This window comes from Pterocles gutturalis, unplaced genomic scaffold (genome assembly GCF_000699245.1).
Source record: "Pterocles gutturalis isolate BGI_N339 unplaced genomic scaffold, ASM69924v1 scaffold4725, whole genome shotgun sequence".
NCBI lineage: Eukaryota > Metazoa > Chordata > Aves > Pterocliformes > Pteroclidae > Pterocles > Pterocles gutturalis.
In genome coordinates this window covers 42,302-48,485 of record NW_010145736.1, presented here as the reverse complement: position 1 = coordinate 48,485, position 6,184 = coordinate 42,302, and the positions used below count along the sequence as shown (strand labels likewise).

Sequence of the window (6,184 nt, the reverse complement as noted above, 5' to 3'; positions counted from 1 at the left end):
AGCTGCCGGCTGGGGTTAAACCACAACAAAGACCCATCACATGAGGAAACGACCAAAAACCCAAGAGACAAATGTCATATCCAAGAGCAATGAATTGGTGTTGCTGTTACAAAATCTGCTAACTGGGACTTAAAAATGAATTGCTAGGAAGGCTGTTCAGTTCAGGAGCTTAGTAGTTCCAGTTCACAGTAGCCACGATGACCAGAGTTAAAGAACTGTTTTGAAAAGAAAGTCTTTGAGTGAACCTGTGAGTCTGGGGATGCTTTCTTCCCCTCAAGACTGTAATTCTTATTACCTTTTTGAAAAAAGAGGCAAGGTTTAGGGTACTAAACATGCTGCTGCCTTTTCCAGCTGAGCAAAGACCAGCCACTGTCCAGAAAGAAGGAGGAATGATGGAGTGGGAGACAGCAAGTGAGGAACTGACTTTAAAAATTATGATTTGCAGAGACTGAGTGCAGATTTCAGGGTAGCTGCTTCCATACTAATACTAGAGGATTTTAAATGGCTTCTCAGTCAGGGACTGTTTAAGCGCACAGGGTATTTTGCTGGGGCGTCACCAATGGAGGAACCAAAATGCCAGGCTACGAAAAGGGAAAACTCTCCAGCATTTAGCATGTATTTTCCATTGTATTTGTTGTGTGGAAGCCCAGGCCCACGTTTTGCTACTATGAACCCACAGAGTGATTAGGTATAGTCATTTAAATGAAACATGATGTGGGTTAGCCCAACTGCTGATAATATTAAGATCTGGGAAGCAGCACTGGCGATGGAGTGAGTACAGAAAGGGTACAAGTACATGAAAAAAGAATATTATTCTTTTCCTATCTCTACAGATAACTGATGTTGGAAGGTACTGATTTTGGCAGGTAGTGCTTGTGGGGAGTTTCATACTTGGTAGAGAGCAAGCTTATCAAGCATACTTCAAGAACTAAAATCAGTCATCCAGAGCTCTCTGCAGATTTATTAAAATATTATGCTAAATGTTGGGAGTGTTATACAGTATTTATAGCTTAGGATGAGATTGTGTTAAGAATCAAGAATCTCTGTGTAAACTTAAAGAAAAAATAATTGTCTAGTTTATTTGGAGTGAAAGTGGATTTTAGGACATTCATGTAACTGGAGCCTTGCACAGAATCTGGAAGGAAGAGGAAAGAGCTCATTCAGAAACTAGGTTAAAAATAATTTATTAGTCCTTGAGGATTTAATTTCTTCAGAAGCAAGTGAAATTTTAGAATTATGTGTGTTTGATGTAGTAGCAGTTTATTCAGCAGAAAGATACCTTTTGAGTTGTACAGACCCCTGGGATATTTCATAATCCATTTCCAAGGAATTGCTCCAAACTAACCCCATAATGCAGCAGTGACAAGTAAAAACTATTTTTACCAGCTTCATGCTTGTGGAGATTGATTGGAAGGTTCTTGCACATTCCCAGTTCTCACTTGATTCCCAACTACATATCATACAGTGAAGTAGCAGACTAAAATTCTTCTGCTTCTGGATGGAAGAGGTTTTAGTTTCAAGACAATACAGCCAGGAGGGTAAATAGACTCGTACCCCATCCCTTGCTGTGTTCTCAAGCATTGTTTGTATTTAACTTGTTCAGCAAGTCACAATGGGTAGTCCTGTCCTGAAGATCTCCAGCCAGACTTCCACTTGGAAGTCTTTATGAACAATGTGTTTCTTTTCACTGATGTCATCAGCATTGTGCTTGTATATGAAGTCAATGTCATGTTCAAAACCAGTGCCAGGTCAGCAACTTTGAAAAGTCAACCTCTGCCTTCAAGTACAGAAAATACACTGCAACAGTGACAGCAGTGTCTGTGGAGCACACTAAAAAGTAATAGATGCTAAAAGGAGAAAAAGATCTGTTGTTTATCTAGTAGAGTGTTGCTTTTTTCTCTGAGTTCAGCCTGTTGGGATTGCTGCAAGATCCTGCTACTGGCTCTGAGCTGAATGGCGAGGTGCTTCAGAGCAGGAAGAGAAAAGGTGGGGAGAGGGCAGACCTCTCCTCCTGCCCACCACCCATTCAATCCCAGCCTGTGAGAGGGAGGAACTTCTGAAAGTGGCGTGTGGAACTGGTTAAAAATCATGTACCAAAGAGAGCTCTACTGGAAAATGTCAGCAGTGAGAGATCTTGACCTGCTAACTTGCCTGGCCATAGGTTCTTTTCCCTTGTTTACCTTGTCACTCTGCCAAGTGTTAATCAGACGGTTTGGAAGGAGGTTTGGACTGAGACAGTGTGCTGGAGTTTTGCTAGAAACCTCCACTTGAACTTCTAGGTCCAGCGCGTCCCCTTCCTGGATGTATTATCTCACTAGTAACACACTGAGCTTGGTCCTTCCAAGAAAGACCACCTCAGTGAGAAAGGATAAGTCATTCTCCTGACAGATTCAGTTCTCCGTGTCTGTTGCCAGCTGAGATCTATTTTTTCCAGTGTAGACATAAGCGAGCAGATTAGGATCACACTAAGGCATGTGTTATTTAGTTTTCCTAGTTGATTATGGTTTTAGCTGTATACTGTGGGTCTTATCTGTTGTATTTTTCCAATGCAGTGAAAAGAAACAGCTCTGGCAATCTCAATATTTGTTATCAATATTGACATTTTATTGGTGCCCCAACAGGCCAATTGAATTGGACTGGTGATTTCAAGATTAAGGAGGCCACATTATTTTATCAGTCCCCTATAGTACATAATCTCAGATAATTTATTAGAATTTTGCTCTCTTACATATTTGCATAAATATAGGAGTTTGGAAAAAAACAGCCCTAAACACTGATTATTCTCAGCACTCATCACTGTTTTATTTTAAGTAGTTCACAGCACTGGTTTCTATTTTTATTTCAGCTAGTTTGAACATCTTTTATTTTGAGTTTGTTTTATCAACTGGGACTTAAACAACTAGTGTCTGGCTTCTGAGTGCTCAGGAAGTAGTTGGACTTGTGCAAAATAATATAAAAAAAACAAAGACTCAGCGTGTTTTTTTCTTTTTTTTTCAGTTATTTTTATAATACATGGATAGATTTCTTAACTTTGAGGGAAAATGCGGAAGCCATAGTAAAAATTACGCTGAGGAACTGCTAGCTTTCAGATGCTGTGAACGTGCTGTTATTCTACTACTGGGTAGACTTCTGCTCTTATGGTGTGTCCTGAAGTGATGCATAAAACTTACAGCTACTCACTCCATCCCACTCTGATTAGGATACAAAAAATACCTAAGCTGTCACTGGGAAAGTCACTATTCTCAAGTACAGCTTCATCCATATTTGCTTTCTGGCTTCACATGTTATCATGTGAAGGCCACATGTTTACAGCTCTGAGGGCAAAATTCCAATGGAATTAAATGGAATTTTTGCCAGTTGAGTAAATTAAATATTTTTATTTCCAATGCTAGTTTAATCTGGACAAAAAAAATCACCTTGTGTTATTATACATGATGGTTACAACTGAGTATCTTTGAAAGAGGACATTTTTGGTAGCAGTTTAATTTTTCTTAATTGCAATATGCAGTTCTCCTCAAAGGACAGTATTCTCTTAAAGACAAAAAAAAAAATATAAGCAATGCGTAAGATTTCCTTTTGTGCCGAAACCATGGAGATTTAATTTTCTTTGCTAAAGAATGTGTTCATGATCTTGGTTTTGTTTTTTAATAACTGATGCTATCAGAGTTATCTTTAGCAGACCATTGGAAAGAGTTGATTTCAGTTGCTTGTGATCTCCATGGGGCTGAACCCAAGCCATTGCTTATTTTGGATGGGGACAAGACAAAAGTAAGTAGTTAGTGTGAAGGGGGAAAGACAGTTTGATGGTATTGCTGAAGTATGTCCAGAGCACAAATATGAAAACCCTTACTAGAATTTGAAGCCACTCTAACTCAAATGACAAACTCTGATACACGCTTTTATCCCTGACAGTGATTAACAATTGCAGTCACTTACACAGAGCGTGATGTCTTGTCTGGCTGACTCGCTGTAAGCTACGGTCTGACGAAATGCAAAGATGACCTTGACTGAAAGTGAAATGGGTGAATTCAGAATGTTCTGTCATTTGTAGGAGGGAGCTGCTAACTATGGCCAAGCAGCCTGTGAATCTGTTAACTTACTCTCGTTAAAGAACTTTGCTGGAATGTCCGTTAGGGGAGCTCATGGAATGCTCGATTTTAACTCCTGTGAATCTTGCCTTAGGAGTAGGGTATTCTTGCTTCAGTGTTTATGTTCTCTTTCACTTGGGTAAACTTTACTGGAAAACAGACCAAAAGAAACCTGAAGCAGAATTTGTATCTTGGCCTTCAGTATGTTTGCTTTAGGAACTTGAGATCCATGTGATTTCAAAGAAGGTTTGTCCTGTGCAAGAGCTTCATAACATGTTCCAGAAAGAAGATTTTATGCTTAGCCTGAGTAGATTTGTTCCATGTTTATAATTTTTTACTGCAGTTTCTCCTGTGACCATCACATATGGGGGTGTGCTCTTGTGCGTGTAAAGAATAATAATTGAGTGCATGGAAGGCTGTGATTTGAAAACATTGTGGCCATTGTCTTTGAAGTCATAATTTAATGTTATCATAGAGTAGGATAAGCAATGATCCTTGTACTAAACATCTGTGTAGATTCCAGATGGTTATTGTGGGCCAGTCTTCCTACAATTAAAGCAATCCACACATACAGACTTTGCCTTTTGCGAATGGCAAGCATTTCCTTACAGGGCATGGATGGTAAGGGACAATTTAGAGGAATTTCCCTTGTTAAAAACCCCACAACAGAAGTAGTGAATCGCAACACAGGAGTCTCTCCAGGTGTTTGAAGCAATTCAGGGCTAAGCAGATTTTATATATCTGGAAACTGCATCTGGAATGCAGGACAAGAGGTTTGCATGAGAAATGTGTCTTTAAGATGGGTGGAACTCAGTTGTTGATCACAGATTACATGTTTTTTTGGCAGGTTCCCCCAAGAATAAAAGTGTAGGTTAGAGCCTGTATCTGCAACCTGGGACTGCTTCCTACACACGCTACACAATGTGATAATTTATCAAGGGTTCTGAATAGCAGTTCTGACTGACACTGCAATCTGTGCCAACCACATGCTGGATTGCAAACAGGAGGGTCATACACGCCTTGAAAGTCTCTGGGAGCAGGAATCCTATCTATGATGTTGCTAAGAATCCCACAGGCAAAGATGTTGGCAAATTTCAGGATTCCAAGTAATTTAAACACCTAAGACCCACTGACCTTCAGTGAGATTTAGGAGCTAGGGCTACCAAAGACTATAGATATAAAATTCCTGAAACTTACCTTTTGGATGCTTTATAATCTAGAAGTCTAAAAGTCTGCACAAGCCCCATAGATAGCTCATATAACCATTAAGGGTAGCAGCTGTTTTCTTTCTACTTTGTTTTTATGAAGGTGCTCTGTATTGGCTTTGACTCTGAAAGTGTGGAAGCTGTGAAGCCGTGAGAGCAATTACCAGTGCTGGGAGGTCTGGAAAATGGGGCGAAAGTCCCACAAACCAGCCTGGATTTTGTGTCTTTGAACCATCCAAATGAAACACAGACTTTATGAGAGTTTCCAAGTCGCCGATGGAAACTCAGGGTCTGGAATTCGTAGTTTTGACACCTACTTTAGCTCAACACCACTTATTGTGATCACTGCATATAGAAAGTGTTTTTATAGGAAGCCATAGCGGCAGTGCAGAAGGAGATGGCAAGCTGCGAGAAGGTAATACCTTCTCTGGATTACTAGATCTGTGATCTCCATGGATCAGATCCAATGACAGAAATTCAGGGCCATGAACAAATGTGGGACCACAACTCAAAGGCTGTGCGTGGTGGAACATCAGAGTTTTGTGGCTGCGAACCTCTTAGATTGGGCTTCATTCAGGGTACAGATTTTGACTGTGCTGAAATGCCTTTCTTGCACTTAAGCAAGGCTCTGCAATAACCTATGATAACTCTCTCCATTTATGCGTAGAACCATCTTATGGTGAACCACTGTTTGGTGGGTGAATGTTTGAAGGAAAATTGGCTGTGCATTAAAAATTTGACTCCCTGGGACACACAGTAATTTATAGACAGCTTTTTGAGGCTCTGAGGATTCTTCTGACTTACAATAGTTGTACCTTGGTCTAGTCCAAAGGCAGATTTCCAGCAGGAAGTGCAGCCTGGAAACTGGCCGATGCCTCCGCATACCACCTC

General features: G+C 40.3%; 1 protein-coding gene across 1 annotated transcript in view; it reads left to right on the top strand.

The window, feature by feature from the left end:
• The window catches only part of COL14A1 (collagen, type XIV, alpha 1), a gene marked incomplete at its 5' end in the record, with an annotated part of 54,779 nt that overhangs the window by 44,923 nt on the left and 3,672 nt on the right, over positions 1–6,184 (top strand). The window lies entirely within an intron of this gene.